The sequence below is a fragment of the Trachemys scripta genome, chromosome 4 (assembly GCF_013100865.1).
Source record: "Trachemys scripta elegans isolate TJP31775 chromosome 4, CAS_Tse_1.0, whole genome shotgun sequence".
Lineage (NCBI taxonomy): Eukaryota > Metazoa > Chordata > Testudines > Emydidae > Trachemys > Trachemys scripta.
In genome coordinates this window covers 96,076,292-96,090,475 of record NC_048301.1, presented here as the reverse complement: position 1 = coordinate 96,090,475, position 14,184 = coordinate 96,076,292, and the positions used below count along the sequence as shown (strand labels likewise).

The window sequence follows — 14,184 nt, the reverse complement described above, 5'->3', positions numbered from 1 at the left end:
CCTGGAGACTGTCCCTCAGCTTCTGGATGACAAACCTCAGTTCCAACCTTGGTTTTCTTTTGTTCCCTCTCCTGGCATAGTGATTCATGATTCTCTCTTGGCTTGATAACCAGGATGTCACAATGTCTTCCCATTAACTCTAATGGTTCATCATTGTCTTTTTCTGAGCTGGACAATGGATGGATACTTGGAGCCAGTTTCATGTAAACACCTGGCATAGGAGGTGCCTCTCCCTGCTGAGAGGCATAATTGAAGTTGTAGTACACATTATGAGCACAGTTTTCTATATACATAAATACACAGATTCATAACCACAGTCTGTATACATATCTCCTAATGACTATCAAGTTCAGAACACTATAAGCTTTCATAAAAGACCATACTCAATATACTGTTATAGTGCAATAATACAATGTGCAATCAGTTGGTTCAGCTGCTCATTTTGGGAGTTTAAACCTTCTGTTCTCCCTCTGGATGTCTGGACTCTGATTATCACAGCACCCCTTGCTTTTGTTAGGCCCGTAGAATTATGGGGTATAAAACATTGTCTGGCTAGCTTAATCATAGTCAGGCTAACAGTAGTTGGTAGGCCATTTCTTTTTTTTCCTCCGTGAGGCCTAGGGGCCCGCTTGCTCAAACTGTAGGAGATAAGATAGGAGGAAGGGCCGCGTTCTTGTAACCGAAGTACCAGGAACAGTTTGTTTAAACAGATGGAGACTCGGAGTCCCCACTCCCTGTTACTCCCTGTTTTTGGGTTTTATCTGTACCTAACTCCTTCTTTGTTCTCAGCCTCTGGCACATGACGAAGATATTGATAAGAAGCTGCTGAGGCATCATGAACTGTTTGTACTGTCAATGAAGATAGATATGCATAGATGTCAGAAGCTTTTAACTAGTAAAGGGGGGTTCGGGGGTTTAAGTTGCTTAACTATGACGCGACGGGACTGTCTATATAATCTCACTAGTTGTTGTAGAGGTGTGCTGGTTCTCTCTGGAGACGGGCCGCTCTCTATTGTTGTGTGCACTCTTCAATAAAGAGCTTGTATTGGACCTTGCTGGTGTTGCCTGTCTCTCACTCTGCGGTCAGACAATGAACCTTGCCGTCTGGGTTAAAAAGTCCCTGACACTTTCGATGTTGGTGCTAATAAATTATTTTACACATTTAATTAGAGGGGAGGTTTATGCACTAACAGGCACACTAAGTGGCAGATATTTGGCTTCTTATAAGTCACCCCTGCACTGTTTCAACTGCTATAAGACAGCAGCTGAAGATTCCCCTAACATGGGGGGCCTTGAGCTGGCATAGCCAATCCAGGTCCAGTCTTTCCAAAACCTCCCAGCATAGGGGGCATTTAGGGGTGGGCTGAGGACAGGAAGGGGATATCTCAGGGTTAGGGCTGAGGCAGTATGAACTTGATGATCCTGGGGGAGACTGGGGGTAGAACAGGCCTCCTTGAAGGCCACTATCTGCAGGGGAAAATCAGAACTGCCCCAAGACTGCTCCAACTTGTTCTATGAGTTTATTCAGCTTCTTGCAGCCCCCAGGGTCAGTGTGAGCAGAAATGTGGTGGAAAGTCACTTATACATTCTCCTTCCCCTAATTGTCTCCCTGCCCCTGTGTATGTTCAACATTGCTATGGTGTACCCAAGGATATAGCTCTATGAGTTTATCACTTAAGACAATCTTGGTATATTACCGTATTTGTGTTGTATACTCAATATTATGGTATATAAAAAATCAAAACCAATGTGTTAAAAGCATGCAATATATATGTTTAACTACTGTAGATTTAATATATATAATGTATTGGGGGGGCAAAGACTAATTCAATATCACTAAAATGAAAGTACTAGAAAAAGTTCAGTTCTAATGATATTGTTCACGTTTCAAATACAGTCAGAGCCAGTTTAGATATTTGAGGCAACAGTGAGAGAGCTCTATCTGTTGTTTTAGAGTTTTTTTTCATATTGAATGTGTAAAAATAAAGACGGTAGAGTAATTACATATATACGGAGAGAGAGCTTGTGCCAGTTGTTCATAAAAACCCATTAAAATTCTGGTAGCTACGCAATCTATGATTATCATGAATGTATCCCCCTGCTGCTTCTGGTCTAAAAATACATAAGGAGTTGTCATAGTTCTTTAAAAAAAAAAAAAGTTGTGAGGATTGTTTTTGTAGGACTTCTCTGTTTAAAGAAAGGGTTTGTCCTGATGATGAATTAAATACACTTGACTGGCCAACCCACTAAGAATTCCCATTCAGTGAAATTCACTCACTATATTCCTCTCCCCCTCTGTAAAGTGGGTATCTGGATTTCCGACTGTGGCATTCCAATTTAGGGAGATTCATTAGCATTTAACAATGGGAAGTAAATGACTGGTAAGGACGTGTCTACACTAGAAATGTTTGTTGTTTTAACCAGACCAGTATAGTTTTAGTGGTATAACCCCCTAATGTGGACACTGGTAGAAAGGTGCTCTACACTGTATAGCTATTCCTATATGGGAAGGGGAATAAGCTGTACTGCTATAAGACACTGTTATATTAACTACATCTACACTAGGGATTGTACTAGTACTCTGTTGATTAGAGTATGATTTTTACCCATACTTATAACAGTATAACATTTGGTGTCTAGTAGGGTGACCAGATGCCAATATCGGGACGCCGGGGGGTGGAGCAAAAAAAAAAAAAGCTGCCAAAGTGCGCCCCCCCCCCCCCGCCCCGCCGCAACCCTCTGCAGCCGCTGGCTGGGCCCCCAGCTCTGCAATCAGAGATGCAGCACTCGGCTGCTCCTCTGCCCTAAAAGCCAGCCTCTCTCCCGGCAGGGCCTTGTTCCGCCTCCGCACACAAAGGCTGGTGCAGGAGGCAAAGTCCCGGGGGGTGGGGCCGGGAAGGCCGCAGGAGCAGGGGACAGCAAGAACCCACCCGGGGCCGAGAGAGCCCCGCAGAGGAGGCACAGACCCCCCCTTCCCCACCCTGTAGCTGCCATAAGCTCCAGTGAACAAACCGGAGCGCTCCCCCCTTGGTGTGTGTGGGACTGCCGAGCCGAGCCGCTTCCTTCTTCCCCCGCCGCCTCCGCTCCACTCACGGGGGGGGAGGTTTCGGGTTACAGCGCTTGCACCCCGGACCCCCCCACAGCCACTGCGCCAAGAGAGAGGTGCAGACTCGGAGCAACTGCCCGACCAGCCTCCCTCCATCCCCCCTCCACACATCCCTCCTCCGCTGGCCTCCAGGCACAGCTGCTGCACCGCACCACCTTCTTAATCTTCATGGCGGCCGCGCTACACACGCTGGTGTCCGGCCTCCCTCCAGTGCTTGCGCCGCCGCCATACAGCTAATTGGCGCGCAAGCGGCGTGCGTGGGGAAGAGGCAGGGCCAGGGCGGGGATTTGGAGAGCTATCCAATGGGGGAAGAAGGGGGCGGAGTCGGGACGGGGGGAAGCGCGAGCCGGAGCGGAGGGCAAAAATTGCTTCTTTGTCCAGTGTCCTGACCAAACATCAGTCGGGACGCGGGACAAACAAGTAAAAATCGGGACAGTCCCGATAAAATCGGGACGTCTGGTCACCCTAGTGTGTAGACTAAACCTTCTATCTCTATCTACCTCTTTCTTTTTCTCCTCTTTCCCAGCCTAATTTCCTTCTTTTCTCTATTACTCCTTTTCTCTTTCGCCTGGTGTTGTCTGCTTAACCCTTTTTACAGTGTTGTCATTTTCTCTCCTCCTTCTTAAACTCTTCCACTTTTCCTCTTCTCTTCCACTCTCATTTCTTCTATACTATTTTCCCCATTCTGTTAAGCTTTTCGGAATTTTCACTAAAGTTATCACCATTAAAAGGCAGCAGTTGCTGCAGTTACCCTAGAGAGATATTTGAGACACAGCAGCATTTCCCTGTACTATGTTATCATGTGCTAACTGTGGGTAAATGTTTAAGTTTTCAGTGATGATTGTTGTACCGCCTGCCAGGCTACTGTGCTGAATAGGTGATGCAAGAAGCTTCCTCAAAGCCCTGGTCTACAGTACGAGTTTAGGTCGAAATTAGCAGCATTAAATCGATTTAACCCTGCACCCGTACACAACGAAGCCATTTCCTACTGGAGGATCAAACTGATATGCTCCGGTGTATGGTTGAGGTGCAGGAAAGGCAGCAGGAGCACAGACCTCCACTGTAGCCCCTGTGTAACCAACTGCCCTCCTTCCGAAGTTCCATAGCCTCCTCACCCAAACGCCCAAGAATGCAGGGGGGTCAGGGGGCTCTGAGCACCCAGCCACTCCACCCCAGAGGACTGCCCAAGCAACAGAAGGCTGGCATTCAATAAGTTTTGAAGTGCAGTGTGGCCTTGTTCTTCCCTCCTCCCCTCCTCCACCACCCCACCTGGTGCTTCCCTCCTCCACCACCCCTCCCAGGCTACCTTGGCAGTTATCCCCCTATTTCTGTGATTAATTAATAAAGAATGCATGAATTTGAAACAATAATGACTTTATTGCCTCTGCAAGTGGTGATCGAAGGGGGAAGGGGAGGGCAGTTGGCTTAAAGGGAAGTAGAGTGAACCAAGGGGGCAGGTTTTCATCAAGGAGAAGCAAACAGAACTTTCACACCGCAGCCTGGCCAGTCATGAAACTGGTTTTCAAAGCTTCTCTGATGCGCAGTGCGCCCTGCTGTGCTCTTCTAACTGTCCTGGTGTCAGGCTGCACATAATCAGCGGCCAGGCGATTTGCCTCAGCCTCCCACCCCGCCATAAACGTCTCCCCCTTACTCTCACAGATATTGTGGAGCACACAGCAAGCAGTAATAATGATGGGAATATTGGTTTCGCTTAGGTCTAACCAAGTCAGTAAACTGCGCCAGCGAGCTTTTAAATGTCCAAATGCACATTCTACCACCATTCTACACTTGCTCAGCCTATAGTTGAACAGCTCCTGACTACTGTCCAGGGTGCGTTCCGTCTATCGCCCCACCACAGTTAGGGAACCTCATTGCAGCAAAGCCATCCACAATGACCTGCTCATGACCCCCAGAGTCACTACTCTTGATAGCAGCAGCTCAGTGATTGCGTTGGCTACTTGGATCACAGCAATCCCCACAGTAGATTTGCCCATTCCAAACTGATTCCCGACTGACCGGTAGCTGTCTGGCATTGCAAGCTTCCAGAGGGCTATCACCACTCGCTTGAGAACTGTGAGGGCTGCTCTCATTTTGCTATTCTTGCGCTTCAGGGCAGGGGAAAGCAAGTCACAAAGTTCCATGAAAGTGCCCTTACGCATGCGAAAGTTTCGGAGCCACTGGGAATCATCCCAGACCTGCACTTTGCGGTCCCACCAGTCTGTGCTTGTTTCCCGGGCCCAGACTCGATGTTCCATGGCATGAATCTGCCCCTGTGATGTCCAAATTGCCAGGGCCCGTGCTTTGAGAGAAGTCTGTGTCCATGTCCTCATCACTCTTATCACCGCGCTGCCGTCGCCTCCTCGCCTGCTTTTGCAGGGTCTGGTGCTGCATATACTGTAGGATAATGCGCGAGAAGTTTACAGTGCTCATAACTGCCACGGTGATCTGCGCGGGCTCCATGCTTGCTGTGGTATGGCATCTGCAGGAGAGCAGAATGGCAGAGGAAGCGTGACGATGGTTTGCAGCCCTATTGTACCGTCTGCTGCCAGCAGCCAGGGCCGACGAGATGGGGGGAAGTTGGTACAAATTACCGGGGCCCGGCGGTCCAGAAGGGGGCCCGGCTTTCCCCCTCTCATTGGCCCTGTTTAGCCAGTCCGCCCTTGCTGGGGGGCCCCAAAATTTTTTTTCACCAGGGCCGGAACCTGCTCTTGGAGGCCCTGCCAGCAGCACGCAGGACACAACAGCGGCTGAGCTGAGCAGGCTGCATGCTTGCCATGGTATGGCGTCTGCGCGGAAAAAAGGCGCGAAACAATTGTCTGCTGTTGCTCTCATGGAGGGAGGAGCGACTGACGACATGTACCCAAAACCACCCGCGACAATGTTTTTGCCCCATCAGGCAGTGGGAGCTCAACCCAGAATTCCAATGGGTCGCAGAGACTGCGGGAACTGTGGGCTAGCTACCCACAGTGCAACTCTCCGAAAGTCGACGCTAGCCTCGGTACTGTGGACACACTCTGCCGACTTAATGCGACTTAATGCACTTAGTGGACACACACACAATCGACTGTATAAAATCGCTTCCTAAAAAATCGACTTCTATAAATTTGACCTAATTTCATAGTGTAGACATACCCTCAGAGGATTGACAGGAACTCTGCTGCTGAAGGTGGCTATCAGTGCTGCCAGAGACTGACATATACCCATATGGGGGTAGTAGGGTGGGAGAAGCCCTTCATCTTAAATATGCTGGGCCTGCTACTGTGTTTTATTTAAATTGGGGTGGGGGTTAAGGAAATGATCACATGAGTACTTCTTGCTCTTCTACAATGGGATAATTTCTTGTTCTAGCTTTTCAGATAATTATAACAAATTGGCCATTCAGGGAGGTCCATCGAGAGGCAATGGCACCAATTCATATATCTCTTGGGTGGGGTAGAGGGGTAAATTCCGGTCTCTTCCTCCCTGTTAGATTCCCCATTCCAGTCCCTACTCACTTCCCACCTCACCAGCCCCATCTCCTGCAGCGACCCCAGGTCTCCCCTGACCTAGGGAGTCTCCCCTCTCTTTTATCCACACAGTGCATGAGCAGTGCTACCAGGAGCTGAGTTCTCAGCAGACTCCCCTCTGCTTCACTGCACAGGATCAGACTCCCCATGTGCTATGTCACAATGCCACTCATTGAAATTTGGCCTGGCCGCACCCCTTCATTTGAACAGAGGGTGGCTGGGTCAGATTTCATTGATGTTGTGACCATGCAGTTGAGTTGATGCTCCAGACTGCTCTGGCAGTAGCTGTACAGATTTAGTATGTGACCACTGCTTAAGTGGTTGGGCCATTCTCTGCCCCTTGCCCCTGCACTGGCTCTGCAGCCTATGTTACTTTGAACAAGGGCAAAAACCATGGGGGTGGGGGCAGATTTGCCACCTCAACCTCCCGCTAACTGGCACCAGAGAGGTACCTGAAAATGAGATATTATGGAATTAATTGTCAGAATCCCAGAGGCTTCCAAAGAGTGGCAACCATCCATCTCGAAAGACGATGTTGTAAGTGCGAAAGCAATTCAGTTACTGTGTGTCATGCTGCAGCATCATGAATGGCTAAAAAGTCCAATTGTTGAGCAACAGCCCTTGACACAAATAGTGCAGGCGTAAGCTCAGGGCCAGAGAATGAAGCTGATTCTCTACTAGTGCTTGAGGCCTTCTGCACTTTCCTCTCTCTCAATCATCTCTCTTCAGCCTCTTTGATTCCCTGGCATAGATCAGACCTCCCATGTAGCCTATTGCTAGCTATGTTTTCCAATCTTGCAGTGTCGATGTTGAAGTTTTTCAAGTTCCTGTTGAAAACGTCCTTGTAGGTTTGCCCAGTGGCCCTGGAGCATCCTCAAGTTCTCCAGACATGAGCTTCTTTGGAATGCATCATTCATTTGGTGCAGATGACCCAGGCAACTGAAACATCTGTGCTTGAGAATAGTGATTATATATCTCAATTTTGCTTTCTCACTTACGTCGGTGTCAGAAACTTTGGTTTCCCATGGCAAAGAGGGTATGGAAGGTGTTTAGCCTCCTCTCATGCTTGCTGTAGTTGGTCCACATCTTGCCACCATACAGTGGCATGCTCAAAATGCACATCTGGTAGACCTGCATCTTGATGTTCATTATTAGTTCCCTGTTATCTGACATATGCTTGGTCAATAGGTCAAATATGGTAGCTGCCTTTCCAATGCGAGAATTAAGTTAATAATTAAGAGATACTTTACCCATTACAGTTGATTCTAGATAGAAGAACTTGTGTGCACATCTTCTAGTGTGTTGTTAGTCAGGTGCAGTCAACACACCTTGTGCCTTAATAATTGTTTCTTTAGACTGATGTTTAGTCCAAATTCATCACAATCTAGTGCAAAGCTATTGCAAGGTTGCTGAAGCTTCCCTTCACTCTGTGCATTGAACACTGCATCATTGGCAAAAAGAAATTCTCTTATTAGCAGGTGTTTGACTTTGCTTTTTGCTCTGAGACATTACAACATTGAAGAGTCTTCCATCTGATCTTGTATGGAGATGTACGCCCTCAGTACCACATGAGAAAGCATGACAAAGTAGCAAAGAGATGAACATACTGAAGAGTTCTGGCACCAAAATACATCCCTGTTTGACACCACTGTGGATCTCAAAGCTGTCAGAGTGATCGCCATCATACAGGACTTAGCCTTTGTGACATTATGGAAGGATCAAATCAGACTTAGGAGAATTGCGGGGAACCAATTCTCTCTAGAAATTGAAAAGGGCCCTTTCTGAAATAGTTCAGGGCTTCCAAACAAATTACATGGTAAAAGATGTAGGATTTCTGTATTGTGGGATCCTGGGACTGTTTCATACACATCACTGTATTTCCTTCCATTAATTACATTGTGATTTATCGGTGCTATCCAAAGAAACAGCATGAACACACAATTACTGACCAAGCATAAAAATAGAGAACCAAAAAAATGCTTCCCTGAAAAAAAAAAAAGGAGTTTGACAGTCTCAGGGATAACCTAGCATTTAGGATAAATAGAGCACTCATTTCTGGGCAATAAATTAACATAAATGTACATAGGCAATTCATATTTTATTTTGGAAAACACTATCATAACTATGCAAACTATTGTAAAAAGTAAATAAAAACAGACTTTACTGCAGATTGCACTATACAAATAATTTGCTTGGGCTGTAAACAACGTAAATGTGCATACACTTCCCCAGTACATTTTCAGTGATTAGTTCTAGTAGAATCTTTTTGAATTGAAGGCTGTTAGTGTTAGGATTAATAGTGAAGATCACAGTTTATGGTCACGAATACAAATAGAGATAGGCAATGTGGTCTAGTGCATAGATGACTGGACTATGGTTTAGGAAACCTGGGTTCTACTGGTTAACAGACTGGCTGTATGACCCTGAGCAAGTCACTCCCCCCCACCCCTCCCCAAAATCAAGCTAAGCCAAGCAAACTAAAGCAAATAACAGGCTGGAGGCTAAAATTAGATGGATGAGGTGGTAAGCCAGACAAATGTTCAGTCCATGCTGAACTCTATCTATTATAGCTGAGTCATCTCATCAGTACCACCACTAACTTCCTCAGTAACTCCACTTCCCTTTCTTGCTTCTCTATGTTATGGAGTTTACTCTTTTTGCTTCCTAACACCTGCTCTACAAAGCAAACTTATGTTGATATAACTGCGTTACTCAGGGGTGTTATAACTACCTAACCCCTGGTGTAGTCAGACAGTGCTATGTAGCTGGGAGAGCTTTTCCAGTCAACATAGCTTCTGCCTCTCGGGGAGGTGGAGTACCTATGCTGATGGGAGAAGCTACGCCGCTGTAGTGCTTTAGTGAAGATGCTCCTATGTTGACAGGAGAGCTTCTCCCATCGGCATAGTTAATCCACCTTCCCAGAAGGCAGTAGCTGTGTCAGCAGGAGAAGTTCTCCTACCTACCTAGCGCTGTCTACATACGGGGTTCGGTCAGTATAACTATGTTGGATTTTTCACACCCCTGAGCAACATAGTTATACTGATATAGATCTGTACTGTAGACCTGGCCTCAGTATTTGGCTATGGGCAAAACCACTCATCAACAGAGACACAGGATACAAGGAATAGTGGGTGACAGTAGAGGGGAAAAACAGTGAAAATTAGGGAGTAATAAAGCAGGTTTTTGGCAACAGTCTCAGGCCCTCTCTTTTTCTTGTGATTTTCTTGGTTAGATAGTGCCACCTCTCCTCAGTTCAACTAGTTTCCAAAGTCCATCCAACTCAGTCTGAATCTCTGCCTCTGAGCTGACCTTCCTTCCCTTTCTGTTATCCAGGTACCTGAGCCTTCAAACAAGAGTTGGGGTTTCCAGTTGTCTGGACCCCTGTGCTAGTAACTCTTGAGTGATCTATCCAGACTGCATTGCACATAACTGAGTGCAGTATTCCTGCTATCCGTGTTTGAGAGATGTGATTCGGCACACCTAGATGGCAGGAGAGAGGTGAGTGGGGGACTTACCTAGGGTTAGAGATTCTGAGAAGCCTTTGAACTTCGCTTAACCAAACCTTTTGAATATTATCCATCACAACAACCACAGGAAAAAGGCCTGATAGTATGTCATCTCATTGTGCATATGAACTCAAATGGTTCTCTCACCGTATCTATCCCTGCCTTTATTGCTAACATTTTCCCGTTCATCTGCCCTGGGCTTTTATTCTTGCTCTGAAAAATGATGCTTGCTTTCCTTTGTTTGGAGTCAAGTAATCTCTTCCCATCCTTCACAGTTCTGTGCCATGTCCCTCACTCTTTACTTCCTCTGTCGCTCATCCTGGCTCACATCATCCTTTCAATTCTTACTCTCCCCCATCTCTTGTTTTGTGCCTTCATGAGGAAAAATAGATAATTGCTGTGGGGATATTTAAGTGAAGTGAAAGCCCGTGAAGGAACAGTTATGTTTTGCCCTTTTGAGGGAAATATTATAAAACGCTTTTGGTTTGATATTTCTTCTGTTGCCCTCAGACTGGTCCTTCCAACACCTCCTATTGTGACAATGATTGCTGGCATCACAAGAGTAAGGTTAAGGTGAGCTCTTAACCTTCTCTCTCCTGCTGTGATATACCACTCTTAGTTTAACAAAACAAAATCAGTTTCCACTAGCAAACCCTTCCACCCAAGCAAAAGTCATAATCAATGATAAAATGGTGGGTGAAAAATGATTTTCCACTCTAAACACTCCCCATATTTCTCAGCTGGCAAACAAGGTTCCATAAATGTGCCTTAGTAACCACTTTTCTTTGCCCAACAGATTATGTGATGAACTGAACTGTTCTGAAGGATCTGTGAAGTGCTCTCAATCATCTCCATTTCCTAACTTGCACAAGTGAGTGTTTTTTCCCTCTTTGTCTGCAACCAGATAGTAATGAGATTTCCATTATGGCCAGAAATCAATCTGTGCCTTTGATTTTCTTCCAACCTACTTCTCCCCCAAATAAACAAGGATTTGATTTGCTGTTTCTGAAATGGGCAGAAAGAAAATGCTTGACTTTTATGCCTACAGTGAGCTAGTTATTTCCGTTTGTTATTTCTGACTTCTCACAGAGAAAAATAATGGAAGGTTTCTTTTAAATATCAGTTTAATATTTTAGCAGCAGGGTTACAATTCCCTCTGTTACAACTATTTCTGCTATATATTGTGACAGACCCAGACCAGTGGGGTACAGGAGTCCGGTAGAGGGCAAATATACTGGTCACTGGATGAATAGTTTTCTGTTCCCTGAGTAACCAGAGAAGGGGCTGCACTAGAGTAATCAGGAACCTGCTAGAACCAGTTAAGGCAGGCAGGTTAATTAGGACACCTGAAGCCAATTAAGAAAAAGCTGCTAGAATCAATTAAGGCGGGCTAATTAGGGCACCTGGGTTTTAAAAAGAGCTCAGTTCAGTTTGTAGTGCGAGAGTGTGAGGAGCTGGGAGTAAGAGGTGCAAGGAGCTGAGAGTGAGAAGGTGTGCTGCTGGAGGACTGAGGAGCACAAGTGTTATCAGACACCAGGAGGAAGGTCCTGTGGCGAGAATAAGGAAGGTATTTGGAGGAGGCCATGGGGAAGTAGCCCAGGGAATTGTAGCTGTCATGCAGCTATTACGGGAGACACTATAGACAGCTGCAGTCCACAGGGCCCTGGGCTGGAACCCAGAGTAGAGGGCGGGCCCGGGTTACCCCCCAAACCTCCCAATTGACCTGGACTCTGGGTTCTTCCAGAGGGGAAGGTCTCTGGGCTGTTCCCCAACCCACATGGTGAATCTCTGAGGCAAGAAAATCCGCCAATAAGCGCAGGACCCACCAAGATAGAGGAGGAACTTTGTCACACTGGTGTCAGGGGTGGGATCTTGGGGTGCACAGCGTGGCAGAAGAAGGAGGGTGATTTAAAAAAAAAAAAGGAGAGGGTTTACTTTTTTTTCACCACAATGGATGACGTAGTGCGGGCACTGACACAAGCTATGGCGGTCCAGCAGGAGGCTACCCGTGTCCAGGCAGTCGCCCAACAGGAGGCAGAGCGGCTGCAGCAAGAGAGTAATCGCCTGCTGATGGACCAGGCTGCTCAAGACCGAGCTATGTTGTGGGAACCGGTAAACCAGGTAAAGTCCCTTATAGAGCTGAATCGCGGCCATGATGGGACACAGCTCATACTGGCCAGACATTGGCTGCAGCAAATCACACGGGAGGATGATGTAGAGGCATACCTTCTGGCCTTTGAGAGGACAGCCCTACGGGATGCCTGGCCTCGAGATCAGTGGTCTGGCATCCTTGCCCCATTCCTGTGTGGGGAGGCCCAGAAGGCCTACCATGATCTGCCTGAAGGGGCTGCGGCAGACTACCCCCAGCTGAAAGCAGAGATCCTGGCCAAATCTGGGGTAATGACAGCAATGCCGGCCCCGCAGTATCACGGTTGGAGGTACCAGGAAGACAAAACCCCGCAGTCCCAATTCTATGACCTCATCCATCTCGCACGAAAGTGGTTGAAAACAGAGTCCCAGAGTCCGGAAGAGATACTAGCAGTTCTGGTCACCTACCGATACATGAGGGGACTACCACCAGACCTTCGTGCCTGGGTAAGCCAGAACGAACCCTCCACCTATGACGAGGTTGTCGCCCTGGTAGAAAGGCGAAGGACTGCAAGGGAGCTGACCCGACCAGTTAAGGAAGAGGCACCCCAGGTTAAACTAGCAGCACCAAGCCCTAAAGTTCGGGTGATTGGGCCACCAGGAGGGCCCAGGTGGAAAAAGAGAGAGGCTGAAGGCCCATCAGGGGCCACAAAGAGTCAGAGCACTGAGGGAGAAGAGGATCGTGATGTTAGACTGCCCAAACCAAGAGACCGGGGAATGCCTAGGGCTCCATACAGATGTTATGCCTGCGGGGAGTGGGGACACATAGCTGCACAGTGTCCCAATGCTGAGGAGCCTATGCAGTGTAACCTGGGGAACTGGGCAGATCCATGCTCCCTAATCCACCTTGTGGGGGGTCTCACTAACCCCACATATGTATACCAGACCAGTGAAACTAAATGGGGTAGAGACCACGGCACTGGTTGATTCAGGGAGTGCTATCACGCTTATCTCAGGGAAGCTCGTGAAGCATAGTCAGTTGCTGCAGGCTAAACGTACGGGGATAACATGTGTCCATGGGACAGTTAGTTACTACCCCACCATCCCAGTAAAAATTGAGATCCAAGGAACACTACTGAGGTAGCAGCAGATGTAGTCCCTAAACTCCCATACCCGGTGCTCATAGGGAGGGACTTCCCAGGGTCTGGAAACTTACTCCCAGTAGGGGGATTGGAGAAAGATGGGAACCCTAAAATTGAGGCATCCACAGCAGACTGTCAACCCCCAATCTTCTCTGAAATATCCCCAGATTTGTTCTCCACTCCTAGACAGGGTAGAAAGACAAAAAGGGAAAGAAGGGCAGCTAAGGCCTTGGGAACCTGAATACTGACCCAAAGCCAGAGAGTTGCTCTTCTAGGTAGGCAGACCCAAGTGCTGAAAAGGAGGCCACGCAGGAGGGAGAAGCACCTGTGTCTCACTCCCACCCTAATGCTTCTGAACCAGTAGAGGCAACAGAGACTGGGCCCCTAGATCTTGGGCAGATTAGCCCCGGGAGAGGAAATTTTGGACGGGACCAGGCAGAAGACCCAAGGTATGACAACATTAGGAAGGAGGTGACTGAAATAGATGGGGTCCCTGTGGAAGGGAAAACCCAGGGACCAGGACACTACTTCATAATGAAGAAGGATCTCTTATACCAGGTTGCACCAGTACAGGGGCAGAAGGTACAGCAGATCCTAGTACCTCAAAAACACCAGAATGCTGTATTAAGGCTTGCTCATAGTCATCTTTTTGGGGAGCATTTGGGGGTAGAGAAGACCCTAGCACGAGTCCTACGACGGTTCTTCTGGCCCGGAGTACATGAAGAAGTGCGGAGGTACTGTGCCTCCTGCCCGGAGGGTTAGCTGCACAGTCCCCGTCCCCACTTGAGGGCACCTTTAGTGCCCCTTCCCATCATAGAGGTCCCCTTCCAGCGAAT

At 47.6% G+C, this 14,184-nt stretch overlaps 1 long non-coding RNA gene across 1 annotated transcript in view; it reads left to right on the top strand.

Annotated features, from left to right (window-relative positions):
* Nucleotides 1–11,352, top strand: part of LOC117877169 — a 77,684-nt gene extending 66,332 nt beyond the window's left edge. The window contains exons 3-5 of the long non-coding RNA XR_004645634.1: nucleotides 9,946–10,110; nucleotides 10,629–10,691; nucleotides 10,915–11,352. This is a non-coding gene — a long non-coding RNA (uncharacterized LOC117877169). The remainder of the gene's footprint in view (nucleotides 1–9,945; nucleotides 10,111–10,628; nucleotides 10,692–10,914) is intronic.
* The last annotated feature ends 2,832 nt before the right edge of the window (nucleotides 11,353–14,184 follow it).